The 22,021-nt window shown below is 37.9% G+C and overlaps 1 long non-coding RNA gene across 1 annotated transcript in view; it reads right to left on the reverse strand.

Annotated features, from left to right (window-relative positions):
* Positions 1-947: 947 nt before the first annotated feature.
* Positions 948-22,021, reverse strand: part of LOC141514297 (uncharacterized) — a 70,327-nt gene continuing 49,253 nt past the window's right edge. Inside the window, exon 3 of the long non-coding RNA XR_012475986.1 lies at positions 948-1,129. This is a non-coding gene — a long non-coding RNA (uncharacterized LOC141514297). The remainder of the gene's footprint in view (positions 1,130-22,021) is intronic.

Here is a 22,021-nt window from a genome sequence, read left to right on the forward strand (position 1 = left end):
GTACTGTTCTAGTATGCATAGATGTATATCTACTATTCTGTACCACTCTAATGTGTGGTATTCTATACTGGTCTCAGTATATATAGACAGAATTCTGTAGAGTTCTAGTATGTGTATGTATGTGCTTGTGTTCTATGATCTAATATGCACCTATATATACTATTCTACTACATATGTGTCTTTTGTGTTATACTCTTCTGATATGCATATATGTGTAGAAATCTTACTGTTTCAAATATGTATATATGTGTGTCTGTATGATATAAGTATATATCATACACACACATCTAAGACAATATGGTCTATATATGTGTGCAAAGAGAGAAAGGTATATATAGATATAAATGTATATCTATATATATATATACATTTTTAATCACATATTCATTGTACATCAGAGTTAGAAATGACCACCTTTGATTTCATCTAACCCAACCTTCTCATTTTACAGAGAAAGAAATTGAGACCCATTTGATCAATCAATAAACACTCATTAAGTATCTATTATGTGCCAAGTGTGAGGAGTCAAAAAGAGGAAAAAAGGAAGTTGCCTAATATTAAACAAACAATAAATAGCCTTGTTCAATGCTAGGAGAACCAGGGTCTCCTCCCACTCAGTCCAGGGTGTTGTTTTTCATTCACCAAAAAAGGTTAAAGGATTATCTTTTTTTTCAAATGTATTTTGATCTCAGTCTAAGGAATCTTTTGAAAATAACACATTTTATGTATATAGACATATGATGATGATGTTTGTCCTTCGTTCTCAAAGAAGACCATGACATCAGAGAGGTGATTCCATGACATGTACATTAATTGGATTTGAGTGAGGGGTGCTATACTAAATCACTAGACTCACTTTCTCCTCCAGAATTATCTATATACTACAAGAATCACATTCAGTGAATGCTATAAATGATAAAAGCAGAAGCACAGTGCTATGTACACAGTAGACATTTAATAAATGTTTATTGCCAAAAAAAAGCACCTCTTCATGCTTGCATGCTTTCTCTTTGTTGGATAATTAGGTCCTTAGGGCAGTGTCTTTCTCTTTATGCTGATTATAGTGAGTGACTTTGTTCATTCCATTTTTCAGATTTCAGCCCTCTTATTCAGAATTAGCCACAGGCTCCTAAGACAAACAAACAAACAAAAAACAAAAGCAAAAAACCCTAGAAGAGTTTCAATGTAAGTAGCAGGGCTTACTGCTAAATATAGGGTTAGAAGATAAGAACCACTAGAAAGAGTCCTACAAATTGTGCCATTATCTTTAAAGTCCTCTGTTTGCCATTTAAAGCTTTTCACAATCTAGCCGCTTCCTACCTTCCCAGTCTTCTTACATTTTACTCTCCTCTGTTCATTCAAGTTTTGGACCATCCTGGCTTACTTGCTGTTCTTCCTCACAAACTAACAAAGAACCTCTGCCCCTTTATCATGCCTAGAATGCTCTCTTTCCTCACCTTCACCTTCTAGAATCTCTGGCTTCTTTCAAAAATTACCTCAAAATCCATTTTCTTGCCAATCCCCCAAATGCTAGTACTTTCCTCTCTAAAGTTATCTTCCATGTTCTCTGTATTTTGTAGGTATCTATTTATATAATGTGATCTTCTATTTAAATTCATGTAGTTGACTCCCCCCATTATGTAAGCTCCAGAAAGGTAGGAGCTGTGTTTGTCTTTCTTTATATAACCAGCAATTACCTTGACACATAGTAGATAGTTAAGAAATACTTGTTGAATGTTCAATTTTCATCTATGTTTCGCATGGTTACAAATGTAGAGAGAGCCTATATCAGATTGCATCTGTGCATTCCCCCAGAACTCCCAGACATGACTAAGAGTACTTTTTAAGAGGAATTGGAGGGAATGAAGGGAGGGAGGGAGAAAAATTGTAAAACTCAAAATCTTGCAAAAAAATGATTGGTAAAATCTACTATTGTATGTAGTTGAAGAAACAAAGAAAATATTTATTTTTTTTTAAAAAAAAGAAATGCTTGCTGATTGATTGTTCTAGGGCTGCCTAGGCCAGTAACAAAAGCATCAGATAGAAAGCATAACTTGGGGCTGGTGTTTATAATAAATATTTAGGGGGATGATTATACTAATACTACAGAGGTAATTGTTGTAGAAGGAGAGAGAGAGACAGAGTCAGAGAGAACCCCTTTATGGAGAAGTCATTTGCCTCTAAGAGCATGAGTGTCCGACCTTTCAGCTGTTCTCAGCAGATAAAACCACATCATGGTTCTCATGTAGAATTTAATATCTATTTATGACTACAGTGTAACCCATATTACCAATGAGTGTAAAAATAAATCAATATTAATAATTAATAAATAAAATAAGTAATGCAATAACAAATTAATATTAATGAATAATAAATAAGTAATAAAATAATAATGCCACATTAAATTGACTTTGAGGACCACATGCAGATTGTGGGTCATAGGTTGGATATACCTGTCTTAGAGTATGGTATGTCCAGGAAGTCTAATATGTTCATCTGGACTGTGAAGTGATTGAAGTTTTGATTCACAGATAATGTAAAAGGTTGGTGAGAAATCTCTATCACAATATCAATGCTTCTTTCACAACTTCTGAATCCTTCTTACTCTCTGGGATGTGTCAGTGTCAGACATCAAAGGAGCATGGAAACCAGTACCTAACAATGGCTTCCTTTTTTTCATTTTGCAAATCTGGCCACCCTGTGGAAGAATACTGAGCCTTATAACAGCAGGTGATCCTTTTCCATGGTTCTCTAGTAATGGGTTGGGTTGTAGCCATGGCGAGAAGATGATCCTGGGAGTTGGGTCTGACCTTGAGAAGGTATGCACAGATGTACAAATGTGTATGCCCAAGCACACACATCTACATATACAGAAGCCCAAGTATATGGAAGCCAAGATAGTCTACCCTCCCCACCCCAAAAAACAGCCACAGAAGATATGGGGAAATGTCCCTTCTATATCCGCAGGCTGCCTCCAGCAAAAGCAATCCTAAATACGATAGGTTAAATATATTGCTGCCATTATACTCTACAAGAAACACATTCCATAAAAACGAAGGTGCTGTAAATTATACAAATATGATGCTAACAAGCCAGGAAATGTGCTGCTAATGAGGTCAGCTACAGAACTCCCGCAGTGCTGCAAATCATGTGCCAATCCTGCACATGAGGTACAAGAACAACATTGGGTCAGCATTTTCTGACTGTGTTTGTAACCTGCTGTTTGGTGGATGGTTATACAGGTAGATGAAAAGCCTCCCTTTATCTGCCCCCCCCACCCCTTGTTTATGTGTCAACCATCCAAGACACCAGACAAGCACGCTTTGCATTAATGTACCTGAATATTATGTCTATTGTTCCCCTGCTTGGAGTAGAGAATTAGTCACTCAGATGTGTAAATATTGGTTACAGTTTTGAAGCATGCAAGCTTTGTGCTTTTATCAGCCTTGTTCCTAGAGGCATTATACATGCTGCTGGCACCAGGTTTTGTACACACTGTATTTGCTAAAGCTCTAAAAATCAAATAAACATGTTCTCGCCTCCTGAATTATTAGTCCATTCACCTTCTTTCCCTGTTGAGGGTGGGGTGGGGGGGAACAATAAACACACTGAAATGTGGCATTTAAGAACTACAACAAGATTTCTGCTTGGCATTTACAAGTTGGAGAACAATCAAGATGCCCCTCCAATGCCTTAGTTGAGAGAGGGGAGCTGTGGCGTCTCTGAAATCACTACTGTCCCCTACCCGTGAGTGTGACCTTCACCTTGGATTGATGAGCACACTCTGGTGCAGACAGGTACCAGAGATAGTTCAAGGTTGTACGCAGGCACCTAAGGCAGTGAATGGGGAGCTGAGCAAGAAGGCTGGTAAAATTCAAGATTCAAGAGCTGTATCTCCTCCGCCAGAATCTGCAGCATCAGTCAAAGACAACCCGCTAGGACATTAGGAGGCATCTCTTAGACTCAGGAGTTATGTCTTGAGTGGGAACTGGAAGAATAATGTAAAGGGAGCTTAGAGAGTTATCACTCAAGTGGACTGACTCCTTCAAATGTACCTCAAACCCCAGAGTCTAGATAGACAGAGTAGAGACAAGTACTATTAACTTCAAAACCATATTGCCTACTTTCTTGGGACGGGGGAAATTCAAGAGAGAAAAAATAATCTTCAAGAGTGTGTAAATAGAAGAGGAGTTGTTTGGGGGCACAAATGACACAAAGGCCAAAATGAACAATTAGCAGATCCAAATCCATCAGAAGGGGACCCACACATTATCCACCCTGAAGTACTAGCATAGGAGACTGGAGCCAAGATTGGGGTCTGTTGGGTTGTTTTCTCTGAAATGGTTGGCCCAGCCCTGAGTCTCAGACACCTGTTTATATTCTATTTCTAAGGTTTTATGGAATGTATGCTTTCCCCAGTCTAGGGGCCCTGCCGTGGATCTATTTGTATACACATATCACTGGGTCTGGAAATAACCCTAGCACATAAATGCCATTATGTCCCACTGAGTTGGTGTGATCCATATTTACTACCCAAACATGCCTCCAAAACGGCAATGGTACCTTCTACAGCCGCAAGAGTGGTGATGGCTGCAGCAGCAGCAACACAAAAGCAAACAACAAAGAGAGATTGGTGACAGCAACAAACCAGAACCACAAATCCTTGAAGGCTCTGTGAGGTAGAAAGTACAGCCATAACAAGATGGCAGGCTGCTCTCCCCAAGTGGAGAGAAAATTGAATTACAAATTCCTGGCTCTAAATTAAACACAGACTTGAGGCAACATGTGGGGAACAGACGTGTAGACACCTCTGGCACTCAGGCAAGGAAATCAGAATGCGGGAGCTGGAAGAGGTTTAAAAGATTTAGTGCAAACACAGCTTGACAAATAAGGAAACCAAGGCACAGAAAGAAGTGACTTGTTCTAGGTCAAATAGCTCCTAATTCATAGAGCTAAGACTAGTTTTCACTTACTATATCTCATTGCCCACTTCAACTAAGGTGATCTATATCTTGCCACTGATGGCTCTGGAGGAGAGATGAGACTGGTGATTTTGCACAACCCTCCCTCACTTAAATCCAGTTCCCTTGCATGTCATGGCATTACCTCCCTGATGCCATCAGTCCTCTTCTAGAACAAAGGACAAATAATAGTTCTAGAGTAAAGGAGGGAATTTTTTTAAATTGCCACTAAAAATAGCTAGCATTTATATAGTGTCCTAAGTTTTGCCAAACACTTTATAAATATTATCTCATTTGATCCTCACAATAACCCTGATATATATGTGTGTGTGTGTGTGTGTGTGTGTGTGTATGTGTGTATGTGTGTGTGCATACATATGTATGTATATATGTATGTATATACTGTTATCATTGTTTTACAAATGAGGAAATTAAGGTAAATAGAGGCAAGGTGACTTGCCCAGGATCATCCACATAGTAAATGCTGGGAACAGGAGTCAAACTCAGGTTTTCCTGACTCCAAGTCTAGTTACCTCTCTGTGGTCTGTGTCTGTGCCATGTAAATACCTCAAGTAGAGAGAAATAATAGAGCATTTTAAAGGGTCTTTTATAATGCAAATTTGAGAGAAAAGAGAGAGGAAAAGAAGAGAGGGGAAAAGTGAGAGAGAGAGCATTTATTAACTACTTACTATATACTAGACAATGTGATAAACAGGGAAGATGAAAAGAGAAGTATTAAAAAAAAGACAATCCCTACCCCTAAGGAATTTACATTCTAATGGAAAAAGATCATACAGAAAGGATCTGGAAAGGGAGAAGGGAGATTAGCTTGGCAACTAATACAGAAGAGTGATGAACAGAGCCAGAAGTGAAGAATAGGTGCTCACCAATCAGAAAAAAATGGGTGAGAATGCTTCTAGTGAGAAAACAGAACAATCTATAGTTGAAGGAGTATGAATGGAAAGCATTAGTCCTCAAAGTATCCACAATAGATGATGATAATATGTGTTGTGTTACTAACAAAATAATTTCTTCTTCTCACCCTCATTTAAAAATGTATCTTGGGGCAGCTAGGTGGCGTAGTGGATAAAACACCGACCCTGGAGTCAGGAGTACCTGGGTTCAAATCTGGTCTCAGACACTTAATAATTACCCAGCTGTGTGGCCTTGGGCAAGCCACTTAACTCTGTTTGCCTTGCAAAAAAAAAAAAAAACTAAAAATGTATCTTATTGAAATTGCTTATTTTACAGTAGTCATTTCTAGGACAAAGACAAAAATTAATCAAAAGTGCCTCATGACCCTATCTAGTCAAGTATACAACATTCTGTCATGATAGAATATTGCCCCTCTGCCGTGACAAGGAACATGTGTTTTAGTATTTCCTTCTCTAGAACTATTATAATTTCCAATTAAGCAGATTCCAGCATCCTATTCAATGGCATTTTCATTTGCACTCTTGTAATCATAGTGTATATTATTCCTTTGACTCTGCTCATTTTACTTAATATCAGTTCATTATTGCTTTTCCAGTTTTTCTCTGAATTCCTCAAAGGAATTTCATTTCCTTGACTAGAACATCCTTGAGATCAAGAATCATGGCTTCTATTAATTTGTATCTAATATATATACATATATATATATATATATATATATATATATATATATATATATATTTCACAAAACAGGCACCTAGCACTTAACATTGATGATAGCTTTATTTCTTAGGCTACTCATTCTTTTTTTACTTTACCCATCTCTTCCCAAAATGAGTGGGGGGAGGAAGGGGTTGAGAATGAGTCTGACTTCCCTTTTTAGAGAATAATCTGTGCTTGAGTTTTAGCTTCATACAAGGAATTCCCTCCATTGTTCTTTTCTCACCTTCCTATCTTTCCCATCTGTGGTAGGTAATTAAGCATCTCCTATCAAGTCGAGTTTTGTAGAGAAATATTTCTCCTTTCATTTCCTGATTCAGACAAACAACTTAAACATCGATTCCTTTAGCTTCCTTTAAATTTACTTTATTCTCCTCCCATCACTAATGAATAGCCTTTTGATTTTTTCCCTTTCCATATTTATGTTTGAAAATATCCCTTTCCTTTAGGTCCTTAGGCCAGAATCATGCTGCCAACTTTGAAAATATTTTTATTTTTTCTTGTCTTCCTTTAATATATTGTCCTATGCTAAGGACTATAATAGATCTCTTCCCCAACACTTACTCCAAAAAATTGCCAAAACATATGCTCTGACCTCATAGATCTTGCAGGTAAGTGAGAGAAGAAAAATAATACATGTATTTATGAAACAATGAAGAGCAATACAAGGCAAAAGAATCAATTGTTAATTTATTTAATACAGAAAAAAGACAGCATGGTGGTGGAAAGAGAATTCAATTTAGATCAGAAATTTTGGTTTCAAGTCCCAACTATGCTATCATGAAGTACTGAGTGACTTTGGACAAGTCACTCAACTTTTCTGAACCCCAACTGTCTCATCTACTGAACAAAACAGAAATTATACCTCACAGTGCTCTCTTAAGAATCCAATGAGATTTAAAAATATAAATCATAAAGCACAATTTTAATGTCAGATATTATCAGAAGTTCAGTAATAGTGATAGCAATGATAATTAACAATGGAACTTTGGGGATACCCAAAAAATTTCCATTCAGCAAATATTATTATGTAAAATGCACTAGAGATGGGCTCTACCACTTGTCTCTATGTTTCAGACTTGTTTTTATTCAAGGCTCACCTTATGTTCCTTCATTAGAAAGCCCTCCTAGATTCCTTTTAGCTACCAGTCCATTCTGAATTATATAACTAAATGATTGTTTGATTGTGCCTTCATCGTCCATCATATTCTATATCATATTAAATGTCATAGAAAAGGAACTGAAAGAATCTAAGAGGTCATCTAGTTTAAGCTGTTCTAAAGAGTCATCCTCCATACAATGGCACCCAGAACTAGATATAAAATGAATAATTTTCATTACATTAAATTAAAAGGGTTTGTACAAATAAATAATTTAAAAAGCCAATGTATCCAAAATTGGGAGGAAGAAAAACAACAGAAAGTGGGGGGAAATTTTATTGACAATTTTTAGATAAAGATATCATATAAAATTAAAAGAGAACATTGTCAAAAATATAAGAATATGAGTCATTCCCCAATTAATAAAGCAACCATCCACTTGATACTTAAGGAATTCAGAAGCAAAGAATTTACTACTTTCTCCTTTCATTTCATGAAACAGACAAATTAAATATTGATTCCTTTAGCTTCCTTTAGATAAACTTTATTCTCCTCCCATCCCTAATGAATAAATAGCCTTTTGTTTTTTTTTCTTCTTTCCATATTTATGTTTTCAAATATCCCTTTCCTTTGGGTCCTTAGGCCAGAATCATGTTGCCAACTTTGAAAATATTTTTATTTTTTCTTCTCTTCCTTTAATATATGAACATGGACAATGAGAATAGGCTTATGCAATCAACAAATATTTCAACAAAGACCAAAGACTATCACCTTTAATTTAAAAAACATTATCTTATATGTTACATAATTTTGCTATCTCTTATATTTTATTTTTTCCCTTAAGAATATGATTTTTCTCTCAACATTAAATTTTGATCAATGTATAGCATGGAAACAATGTAAAGACTATCAGACTGCCTTCTGTGGGGGAGTGGGGGAGGGAAGAGAGGTTGGGGGAAAAATTGTAAATTTCAAAAAAAAAGATTAATGCTGCATCAGGCAAAGCTAGATTGGTTCAGTCAGCTTCAATGATTTTGAGGGAAATTGAAAAATAGGGCACACTTTATGTTCCCAGACATTAAAACAAAATAGATATGACTGTAGAACACTGAATATGGGAAATTGTTTAAAGTCTACATGAACTCTGATATTTTCCTAGCAAACCTCTAACCTTATACTGAGCCTTGTTTTTTAATCACTCTTTAAATTATGATCCTAGTAACAACTAAAAACCAAATTTCCCAGTCATGACTAGGAATAGAGTCCAAACTTCATTTTTCAAAAAATAATCCAGGAAAATAGCTCTGATAACTATGATAAATCTATACCTGAAGATCAAACTTTCTGTTTAGCTCTGATCATTTCAACAGGAAAGCCTGAAAGTCCCCTATTTCATTGAATGTCCATCTTTTCCTGTGAAAGAACATATTCAGCTTTGCTAAGTGGTTGATTCTCAGTTGTAATTGAAGAAATACACTAATCACCTCCTGAGAGGTGATCCCAAAATAAAAACTCCCAGAAATATTGTAGCCAAATTCCAGAACTTCCAAGTCAAGAAGAAAATATTGTAAGCATCTAGAAAGAAGCAATTCAAATACTGTGGAGCTATAGTCAAGATAACATAGGATTTCACAGAGTCTCCATTAAGGGGATTGGAATTTGATATTCCAGAAGGCAAAAGAGTTTGTCTTATAATGAAGAATCAACTGTCCAGCAAAACTTAACTTACTTTTTCAGGGGAAAAGATGGATATACAATCAGATATGGGACTTTCAGACTTCCCTGTTGAAATGATCAGAGCTGAACAGAAAGTTTGATCTTTAAGTACAGGATTCAGATGAAGCATAGAAAGGATGGACAGGAAGGGCAAATTATGAGGTATTTAATGGTGTTGAACTGCTTATATTCCTACACAGGAAGATGATACCGAAAACTCATATGAACCTTTTCATTTATTAGGGTAGTTAGAAGGGGCATATATAGACAAGGTACAGGAAGGAGTTAAATATGAAGTTATATTATAAAAATGGAATTAGTGAGCAAGAAAGTAATGTACTGGAAGAAAGGTAAAGGAAAGGTAGAATGGGCTAAGTTATTTCACATAAAAGAGGCAAGAAAAAGCTTTTGCAAAGGAGTGGAGGAGGGGAAGATGAAGGGGAGTGAGTGAGCCTTTATTCTCATTGAAAGTGAATCAGAGAGAAAATAGCATACACACTCAGTTGGGTATAGAAATATATCTTACCCTAAAGGAATTGGAGAAAGGGAATGGGGAGGGGTCCTGTAGGTGGTAAATGAGAGGAAAGATCATGGGAGAGATAATCAAATACAACACATTTTTGCAGAGGGACAGGGTGAAAGGAGAAAGAGTATATAATATATGAAGGTGGGGAGGAATAGGATGGAGGAAATATAGTTAGCAATAGCAACTGTGGGGGAAAAAATACTGAAGCAATTTCTCTGATGGACTTATGATAAAGAATGCTATCCAGCCCAAAAGACAGAGCTGATGGTATCTGAATGTGGACTGAAACACACTGTTTTTTTTCTCTCACTTCATTCTTCTTAAAGTTTCTCTGTCTTAGTGGGGGGAAGGGATTATGCTTACTTTTACATGACTAATAAAGTAATGTGAAAAACAACAAAATAAAGAATCTATATGATCACTTTAAAAAGGAATACTGAAAACTATCTTTACATGTAATTAAAAAATGCTACTTTAATTTAAAAGCAAACATTTCAACAATTAAAAAGTCATCAGAAAAGATATAATCTCAAAACTAAAATTAAAGAAGCAATATTTTTTATTTCATTTTTACATATGTATGGAAAATATAAAATCCCCAAAACATCTATATGGAGGGGGGTAAAAATAAGCAAGGCAGTTTTAAGAAATGATAAACAGGATGGTTTCACAAAAAGCAGGAGAGACTTCGATAAACTGACGCAAAGTGAAGTGAACAGAACTCAGAGAAGATTGTACACATTAACAGTAATATTGTGAGGATGATTTACTGTAAAGACTTTGCTGTTCTAATCAAGACAATGATCTAAAACAATTCCAAAAAACCCATAATGAATAATGTTACACACTTCCAGAGAGAGAGAATCAATGAACTCTGAGTGTAGATTGAAGGATATTCAAGAACTAAGCAATGATATCAGACATCAATGAGGGACAGTATGGAACGGAAATCTGACAAACCATGGCCAACTAGGTCAGCCCTGGTCCTGCTGCTTCTTTTTGTTAACCCACAAGTTAAAAGTGGTGTTTTTTAAAATACATATTGGGTCAGATTTAGCCCTTGGGATTTAGTGACTGACCCCTGGATAGAGACTGGTGTTGGAATCAAAAAGACCCTGCCTCTGACATAAACTAGCTGTGTGACCATAAGTAAATCTTTTAACTTCTGGATCCACAAGCAACTTAGTGAAGTTTGTAAGTTATTAATGAATTAATTCTCCTCTGTAGGAGTATCTACAGAAAATGCCATATATTGGTAAAATTATAGGTAACCAAAAAATAATTAAGACAACTAAAATAAAGATATAAAGATGACACTGAATGAGTGATATGCTTCATTCAGAGCAAGAACTACTTCCTTTTCAGAGTATTATTGGATGGTATAGGATAGCCAAGGACAAGGTAGCATGATCCTGTGGAAAGAGAAAATCCCCAAGTTTAAATCCTGACTTCATCGTCTATTAGTCAGGCAAGTCATTTTAATTATTCCTAAATCTCAATGTCCTCTTTATAAAAATAGGTATGATTAGAGAATTGTTGTGAGGAAAGTATTTTGAATATTATAAAGTGCTATTATTGATGGTGATAGTGGTGGTCCTTTGTTCTCAAAGAGGACCAATGACGTCGCAAGTCTTGATTTGCCTGAGAATTAGATTTGAGTGAGACAGAGCTGCACCAACTATCTTCATCATGTTATCTACCAGCAGTAGTAACTACCTTCTCAGGACCTTCTGCTCACTGAAGGAGAAGGACAAACATTCTAGGACTAGAGAGTGGAGATAGCCTTTGACAGCCTATGCAAGAAGTAATAAAATTGATAGAGCCCTAAGACCTAGTTAGAAAGTTGTTGTTCAGTAGACCTGAATTCAAATTCAGCCTCAGATATTTACTAGCTGGGTAAGTCACTTAAATTCTATCTGCCTTAAGTTTTCTCATCCATAAAAGTTAGTACCTACCTCTCAATGTTATTGTGAGGGTAAAATGAAGTAGTATTTGCAAAGCACTTTGCAATTTTTGCAAACTTGAAAGTTCTATGAAAATAGTAATTGTTATTGCTATTTAGGCAGCAAAGTAGCCTAGTGAATAGATCATAGGGTTGGGAATCATGAAGACTTAGCTTCATGAATTCAAATCTAATCTCAGATGCTTATTAGCTTTGTGATCCTGGGCAAATCATTCAGCCCTGTTTGCCTCAGTTTTCCTATTTGTAAAATGAGTTAGAGAAGAAAATGGCAAACCACTACAGGATCTTGGCCAAGAAAACCCCAAACAGGATCACAAAGAGTTGGACACAACTGAAACAGACTGAATATGAGTGAGTTGTAGCTAAAAATTGAAGCAAATGGATATATTACATTTCATGCAAAAATCAAATAAGTTGTCATCTGAAAGTCAAATAAAGATAGGAATGAATATGATATTCTTTTTGAAGGGGCCGGAGTGGAAGGAAGCAGAAATAGGTCACTACATTGGTACTAACTGATAATAAAGAAGAGGCAAATAACAATGAGGATTATTTTTGGTGTTTCTATTGCACAAAAGCTAATGATGATCATTAGACAAACATTATCCATAATATGTACAAAGTAAGTAATTGAGAACAAAAGGATGTCTTACATCTACCATTCTTTCATTTATTAATTTAAATAATGTTTCTTAAGCCTCATATATGTGTACTGGAGGAAAAACAAAGGCAAACAAAAGACCACTTGTCCCCCAGACTGTATGCATGCTTTTATACAACAATTAAGCCTCATATTTAAGAACATTTGACTGACAATGACCTTGTGAGGTAGGTAACTAGACATCTCTATCTCTGCCTTAAAAATATGGAAACTGAAATTCAATGATGCTTACACAGTTATTAGTCACAAGTCAAACCCAAGTTTTCTGCCTTCCAAATCAAAGCTTTTCCTACTATACCACACTGTCTCTCCCATAGAGAGGTACACGTAAACATAGGAGGATATAGGGAAGGTAGCATGGTGAGATAGAAAGGACAGTGAATTTTGAGTAAAAGGTTGTTTTTGTATAATCATTTCAGTCATGTCTGGCTCTTTAAGACCCTGTTTGGAGTTTTCTTGGCAAAGATTCTAGAATGGCTTGCCATTTCCGTCTCCAGTTCATTTTACAAGTATGGAAACTGAGGAAAACAGAGCTGAATGACATGCCCAGGGTAACATAAATAGTAAGTGACTGAGGCTGAATTTGAACTCAGGTCTTCCTGTCTCTACTATGCCACCTAGCCACCCTTGAATAGGAAGATCTGATCTCAAATCTCAATTCTATTTATTAGAGTATTGTTTGATCTTTTGCAAGTCATTAATGTTCCAGGGCCTCAGTTTCTTTGATCTATGAATAAGGGGGTAATCTCTGAGGTCCCCTCCAACTCTGTATACTATGAACTCTCTGGACCTCAGTTTCTTCATTTGTCAAATGAGGAAGGATGGACTCAAAGATCTCTTAGAAAGCTTCCAATTCTAAATTTATGGTTCTGTGAGGGAGAGTGTTGATATATCTCTCACCAGGATGTGTATAGTTCTGTTTAGTGTTCTGGGGCATACCCAAGCCCCCTTCTTCTTGAGAAGGACCCTGCCCTATTCCCACAGAGCCCATAGCCTTCCCAAGCTGGCCAGAGGCCAGGAAGGCCTGCTATTCTTCCATGCCAAGCAGGAGATGTTTGACCTTTGTGGGAAGGGCAGTCATTTATAATGGGGAAGAAGAGAGCATCATCATAACCCAGAGCAGACAAAGTGTGAAATATACATTTTTTCTCTTTCATTTTTACACCATTTTTACGAGGCCTCTGTGCAGATGCAGCAAGCAAAGCCCTTGGCTCAGGCCCTGTGGGGTTGGCAGATTTATTACCGAATAAATAAAAAAATGAAAACAGCTCAGCTGTCTGGCCAGGTAGAAGGGGATTATCTCTACTTGAAAGAAACCAGACAAAAAAATGACTTGCTCGAGAGGAGAGAGGGACCCCCTGTCATGCCTCAAAACTAAACATCCTGCAATGTAGCTGAAATTACTAATTCTTTAAAGATTTCTTAATCCCATCTTCAGCCCAGTTAGGTGGACCCAATTCTCTGGCTCTCTTGTTTTTGTAATTTAAATGCCTCTTTCCCAGTGATGAAATTACAGAGGTGATACCATGTAATCACTCTTCCCAGTAGTCCTAGAGAAAGAGAATGTCCTACTCATGCTCTGCAGACTCCTATAGGACAGCCAGGGACCTAAAAGAAACTTGTCAAGAATCCTCTATGAGAGGCAAGATGGTAGAGTAGGGAGCAACATTACAAATCCGCATTAACTACGTGATCTTGGGAAAGTCTTTCTTAACCTTAGTTCCCTAATATGTAAAATGGGATAATGATACTGGTACCCCTGCTAAATTTTTCACAAGATTGCCACAAGTACTATGTGTAGAGACCTCAAAAGGCCATAGAAATGGAAGTCAATTATTACCTTTTTTTCCTATCATATTAGGTCCCTGCTCCAGTCAGGGCTCATCATAAAATGTCTAGAGGCAATTAATTAAAAATGAGGATTAAAGGGGTTAAGGGAACTCAATTCCAGACAGGGAGTGAGGAATTCTAGTTTCTGTTTTCTGACTACACTTTGGTTGGGGGGGGGGGGTTCTCTAACACCATCAGCTGACCTCTGTCCTACTTATAAGCATAGCACACCTGTAACCCCATCAGGAGCATGGATTAAGAGTTGCAAAGAACTACACAATCTAGTCTGTCTAATCCAACCTCTTTCTTATTGTGGAACTGAGGAAACTGAGGTCCAGGGAAGTCACATCACTTGGTTCAAAGTCACCAAGTAGCCCAGGCAGAACTCAAACCCAGGAACTGTCTAGTCCCAAGATCAGCACTAAGCTATACTGTCTCTCTAGGGCTCCTACTTTTCAGCTGATGTTACATTTTGAACAGATGTGGAACTTTAGTATTGATAGGATGCTAACAGGGCAAAGGAACTTAGAGATAAGAATAATAATTTGTAGATAGCATTTTAAAGTTGTTCAAAGTACTGTATGATGCATAAATTATTTCATTCTATCCTCAGAAAAATTCTATGAGATAGGTACTATTATATCACTTTCAGATGATGGCCTTTATAGCTAGACTGGGCCTTGGAGATCAATGGGAAGCACCATTCCTTGCCACCATTTTACAGATGGGGAAGATGATACCCAGAAAGGAAGTAACTTGCTCAAGACTAGTAACAGAGATGAGATTCAAACTCATTCCCTCTGACTCCAGATTCAGTATGCTACCATGATTTCTTAGTTACATCCTAACTTTCAGCCCCTCGGCTCACCTCTGACCCTAACCACAAAGGAAATCATTTCCATCAACTTCTCCAGCCTCAAAAGTGAGCCTCAGCCTGGGTCCCATCCCCTAGTCTAACTAATCCAAACTCACACCTAACCATATAGCCCCAGACAACATCCCTGTTCTGGCCTTGGTTCCCTATAACCCACTTCTCACTAAAGAATTAATAGATTCCTCCTCTAGGAGAGAAAATAGGCTCACAGCAGATCAGCTCTCAGTCCTCATCTCTCTCCCCATATGACTGAACTCCAACATTGAAGAAGGGAGGGGTAGAAAATGAGGGAAGAGAGGGAAATTGGTTAGTGTTAGAAAAGTGCCATGGAGAGGAAAAAAGGCCAAGTACTTCCCATCCAGACTAAGAAGACAATTTTAATTGAAAAACGAAATCGCAGATTACATGCAAATCTTTGTTGGCAAATTTCAATTACCACCAAATGAAATGCATAGCTAAGCTAAGCATCTTCAGGACACTTCATTTAATGTTTTCCCAGGATGGGTCCACAGCAATCAGAAACAGCTCGGCAGGCATCCTTCTGCAAAATGGGCCCCTGGCAGAAGAATTCCAGGGGGCGCCAGACCCGAGCTGCCAGACATCCCCTGGTCTAATCACAGAACAGTTAACCCAGGATTAGAAAGGGCCATTTAGGCCAGGCAAACACAAAACTCTTATTTTATTCTTGTGGCTGCCAGTGGAGCCTCCATGGGGGGAGGGCAGGGAAGTTTTATGAGTGTTGATACTTATTCACAAGCCTAGTCTCCCTCTTCAGTCCCATGCTGCTCAAAGGATGGGCCCTCAGCCAGGGGGAGGGGGGAAAATCTGTAGGATTATCGAAACTGGAGGAGAATATTGCCTGGTCCGTTTCCTACAAAAGCAGAAACCAAAGGCCAAAATCAAGGTCTGGGGCCTTCCAGACCTCAGTTTCCTCTTCTGTAAAATGCAAGATGACATCTAAAACCCCTATAATCATATAGAGTGCTACATTCAAGGTTATGAAGCTAGTTAGTAGCAGGGTTAGAACTGCTAGAAAGCAGGCCTCCCGCTCCCCTCCTGCAGCTCCCCTAATCCAGGTTAGTGCTCTTTTTTCACATTTCTGGCCCCCTTTCCCTTTTATTTTTTTAAACTCTGAAAGACTGTGCCCATATCCTAGCAGGGATATGTCTATAGGCCTTTTATCCCAGCTGATGATTTCTTATTGCTCTAAGAGACCTAGTTTAATAGAAAGAAAAAAAAAAAGAAACCAGGACTGAGAGCTAGGAGACCTGGATTCTGCTATTAACTAACTAGATGACCTCAGTCAAGTCACGTTCCTTCTCAAGGCCTCAGTTATGTTCTCTTCTATTATAGGAGAAAGTTTGATCTCTAAGGTTCCTGACAGCTCTAACATACTAGGACACAGTGACCCACAGAGATGATATTTCTATTGTTAGCCTGTGTTACTTGCTGTTCCTCACACACAGTGCCTGTCCAGCCTCTCTGGAATGCCTCCCTGTTTACCTCCACTTCTTAAAAATCCCTGATTTCCTTCAGGCTTCAGATCAATATATACTTTCTGCCTTTTCTAGTCCTCCTAGCTAAGACTATATTCCATCTGAGAAATATCTAAATAGATATACACATATGTTGCATGTTTATATATATATGAAAAGTATAGTTATGTTGCATATGTATATATGTGTGTTAAATTTTAGATATGTATATAATATCTCTCATTAGAATGTAAGCCTACCTAAGGGTAGGATCTATTTTGCATTTTTGCATTTTTTTTAAATTTGGGGTGAGATTTTTTTTTTTGCTTTTTAATTTGTGCACAGTATATAGTAAGCCCTTAAATGTTTAGTGATTGATTAACTGGGCTAAACTAAACAATAATACAATAAGAGTTGGTAAATTGACTTTATAATAAAGAATTAATCTTGGAGTTAGGTTCAAATTTTGCTTTTTTTTTTTTTTACCCATATTGGTTAGGTGAACATGCTGAAATAAATCCCTTTCAGTGCCTCAAAGGCAGTTTTCTAGGAGTATAAACTACAGAAAAGTTGCAAATCTCCATCAGGTCAGGAGAATTTCTACGCCTAGAGTTCCAAACCCCCATGAAATCATAGGTCTTGACAAAAGAAAGATGAAGGCTTTTGCAGTTACAAATTGCTTTACATCTGTTATATCATTTGATCTTCACATTATCCACAGGCAGTTAGGCAATAAATTTTTCCTCATTTTATAGATGGGTAAACAGAAGCTCAGAGAGGTTAATTAACTTGCCCAAGGTTTTCCAGCTATTAAGGGGTTGGATTAGGATTTGAATCTGGGTCTTCTGATTCTATTCCCAATGTTTTTTTTTTCTTTTGACTATAACATTTTGCATTCATAATTAGCATGGATCATTACTGCTCCCTGTCATTTTCAGAAAAAAAACCAAGATCTCCCAAATATTTAAGGAAGTATAAAAAACTGGATCGAAATCCTGCCTGAGCCTATATCCTCAGAATGGCCATCAGAACCAAAGAGCTAATCACAATTCTCCCATCCCAAGCTCCTGGGCCTGACACTCATTCTCACCAGGGAGAAGAAAGAACAGGCCCAGGCTGGTAAAACAGAGAGTTTCACCTCCAACTAGGGCCTGGGGCTGCCCAGCTGTGGCTGTCTCTCACTCTGACTCCACCTCTGCTGAGCACGTGGCTTCTCCAGGCCTTATCTGCCAGATGGTTCCCAGTGGGGATGATTTATTAGGTGCCGAAAGCACGCTGATAAATTTTACTGTGAGTCCCCGGCAGAAGACTGGGGGTAGCAACAGCCCAGTGCAGGCAGCTCTAATAGAAAGTGCCGGCACCAAAGAGCAAGGCATTATTTATGACTGTCTCTAATGCCAAGCGGGTGAATTCATCAATCGCTTCTGCTCCTAAGCATGCTGGGACAGCAATGTGGGGGTGAGAGAGAGAGGAGGAGGGAGAAGGAGGGAGGTATGGAATGATAGGACAGGTGGGGGGAGAGATAAGGCTTCTCTTGAGTTCTATCAGCAAGGAATGGGTACATGTGTCCCAGATCTCCTTTGTGACCACTGGGGGAAGGAAGGAAGGAAGGAAGGAAGGAAGGAAGGAAGGAAGGAAGGAAGGAAGGAAGGAAGGAAGGAAGGAAGGAAGGAAGGAAGGAAGGAAGGAAGGAAGGAAGGAAGGAAGGAAGGAAGGAAGGAAGGAAGGAAGGAAGGAAGGAAGGAAGGAAGGAAGATTCCTACCTCCTGAACACATCCTATGCTTTCCTGTCTCCATACCTTTTCTCTCACACTACAGAATATTCTCCCTTTTTTGTTGGACTGCCTTGACAGGAAGTGAGTCCTGCATCATTTGCAGTCTTTAAGTAAGACTGAATGACCATATATCCAGTACACGGTGGTAGAAGTGTCTATCAAATTTGCTTTGAATTAGATGGTTACTGTGATACTTTCCAACTTTGAGTTTCTATAACTTTTATCTTATGAATTTCTACTCATCCTTAAAGTCTAACACAAATTTTCCTTATCCAGAAGTCTTTCCCAATCTCCTCTATCAGCAGCAATCATTCCATTTGGACATTATGTACCACTTTGTTTTATATGTTTATTATTCATTTGCAAAGGAGAATTGTGAATTCTATCCCAATAATAGACTGTAAGCTATATGAGCACATATAGTATATTATGTAAATTTTGTATGTCCCCTAATGCCAAGGATTGGAACACAGTAGCTGATAAATAAATATATTAGATGGGTGGATTCCCTTTTCCTTCCTAGCCCCTCCCTTATTCTGTGCTGCCTCCCTTCTGGTCAAACTTTAAACATAAGCTTTCTGAGGGATTCTCAAGGCCCCTTCGATTTCAGAAACAGCATAGGGAACTATGGATATCATGAGTTTACTTGTAGAAGACTGGCAAAAAGTGACCATACTTTTGTCTGTTCTCTTGCTCCCCATCCACTCCCCCATCTACCTCCTGGCAGGTTAGTACCTTGGGGAAAATGGGCATTCCTAAATCAAGTCCTAGGAAACCAAAAGCAAGCAGAACCTTCTCAAACGGGGTTGCCTGGTTTTGACCCTCACTGGGCAAACAACTCTGCCTAAAAGCTAAGTAAAGTTAAAGTACTAAAGTTAGTACTATAAGACAAGTGCTATGTTTCTGACGGGAAGGGAATTAACTCTCTAGAAACCTCAAGGGCTTTTCCCCTTTAAGGAAATTCCATTCACTGGGTAGCATTATCAGTATGTGTAGGGAGCAGATGATGTCATGGGGATTCACCAATAAAGATCCCAGGTTTGGTTTTCCCTAAAGGAGAATTCAATACACATGCTATATTGTTTTGGAGGACTTTAGGATCCTGGGGAAAAGTAGAATACAGTGGAAAGGAAGAAAATTGTATCAATTGTTCATGAGTTATTGTGAGTTTCTTTATGAGTTTTCTGTATTGTTTATGGGCTTGTATGAATCTCTGCATTTTCTTCAAGGTAGAATAAAAACTGTCCTGTATTCAATAAATGCATTGTTACCTTGAGTGCTTGTATGGGAATCTGGGGGATACTTTAACCATGTCTGGGTAGACTTGGATAGACATCAGCTATATTTTGAGAATTTCCCAGAGCAAACTCTGAGAGAAGGTATAATGAGTCAAAAAGTTGTAGTATTTTCTTGGGATATATTCCCAATTCAGAATCTAGTCAATGTTTTTAGCCCAGAGGTCTGGGTGCTTAGTTATATGGTACAGGTGTTTTATATTTTAAGTATTTTCCAACTTTAATATTCTATGTTCTAGATTCCAAGACTTTTTTCAACTCTGATATTGTGTTCTAAATTCCTTCACAGATCTCATAATTTGTGGGTCAGTGATCTTAAGATAGGGGCAGGGAACATCCAACCTTCAGGCCATATAAGACCCTTGAAATCATTTGGTCTAATGCTACTAAGTAAACCATATATGGGACTCGAAATTCAATAAATCTAGGAGCTTGGGGGGGGGGGATTAATTAATTAATTAGACCAAATACAACAGACTAATTTTTAAGTTTTGGGCCTTGGTTGAAAAAAGTTTCCCTACTCTGGTTCTAAGGGACTAATAGATTATAGTAGAAGTCATTTATTCTCACAAGTAACATGATGAGTACCCAAATTGTTTTACCTGTTAATAATATTCTTTTCTAATGCCTCATCTAGAAATAGAGGTTCTTAAAATCTTTGCTGTAGTTCAAACTCTCAAGCTGGAAAGAAAGGTCTAACTCAGACCAGTGCTATGTGTCATGTCTGAAGACGCTCATTACCAGAAAGCTTACCTCCATAAGATAGGTTCTCCTAACCACAGAATTAACTATTAATTAAAGGATTATAAAAAGGGCAGTTAGGTGGCACAGTAACTAGAACACCAGGCCTGGAGCCAGTAAAACCTGAGTTCAAATCTGACCTCAGATACTTACTGAATATTCCTGGTCAGCTCACTAAACTCATTTGCCTCAGTTTCTTTATCTGTAAAATAAGATGAAGAAAGAAATGACAAACCATTTCAGTATCTTTACCAAGAAAACCCCAAATGGGATCACAAAATATCAGTTGTGACTGAAACCACAGAAAAACAACCAAAAGGGTTGTAGTCTATATCACAGGTTAACAGTATATTAATACGTCACAAATCATTTCATTTTACTGAAAAATTTGAGACTCCAAAGGAAGAGATTTGTCCAAGGTAATGCAGTTAGCAAGTAGAATCAGGATTTGAACCCAGGTCTTCTAATTTCATGTGTAATACTCTTTCTATTACAATAGCTCCTTATCCTGCATTGGTGATAGGACTGTCCTCACAGACAAAATCATGAATCCTTTGAAATAGATGCCTTCAGGTATCTTCATATCTATCAGTTAACCAACTTGGTGTGGTGAAAAGAGAACAAGATTAGGAATCAAGAGATTTGGACTCTACTCATCATCACCATCAGTGAAGCACCTACTGTACGCAAGTATAGCACCCCCGTGTGTGTAGATGGTGATATTCCTCAAAATAATAATAATAATGCTAGGTAGCATTTATAAAGTACTTTAAAATTTGCAAAGTAATATATATTGCAAAGCATATATGTGTGTGTATATATATATGTATATATACATATATATACACACATTCATTTGATCCCCATAACAACCCTATCAGAATATGTGCTAATCTTATTCCAATTTTGCAAATGAAGAACCTAGGCTGAGTGACTTGACTTGGGTCTACAGATCCTTCTGCCACAAATATATAATGTCTGTGGGAAAAGTGGGCTCACACTTTGGGTAGGGAAGTAAGTCCCAAAGAATTCACAGAAGGGCCTCTGAATTGTAGGAGCACTGATTACACTTGTTGCTAAAAGGACTCACAACTGACGATACCACAACCCTGGAAATCTTTTTCCTATAGACCTGACAAGGCACCCCCTTGGATTCAGGCCATCTGCTTGGCAGACCACTCCACTGACCAGATTCTTTTCTTGAGTTGGTGTTCTTCTCTGCTGTGAGGGTTCACACTCCTTGTATGTGTTCTGATTGATTGCTGGGTCTTTACAGCTCCAAAAATATGGTCAAGGGGGGAGGGGCAGGTTAATGAGGAGGAAAGCGAAAGTCCTGTCTGAATCCCACCCCTCTATTTCCCTCCAGCACAAAGGGCTTCTGAGTAAGATTCTTCAACTTTAAATTCCTTGCTTCTTTTCTACAGAAACAAGTTATTCAGTGGTTTAACATA

Source organism: Macrotis lagotis, chromosome 1 (assembly GCF_037893015.1).
Source record: "Macrotis lagotis isolate mMagLag1 chromosome 1, bilby.v1.9.chrom.fasta, whole genome shotgun sequence".
In the NCBI taxonomy this organism is placed as follows: domain Eukaryota; kingdom Metazoa; phylum Chordata; class Mammalia; order Peramelemorphia; family Peramelidae; genus Macrotis; species Macrotis lagotis.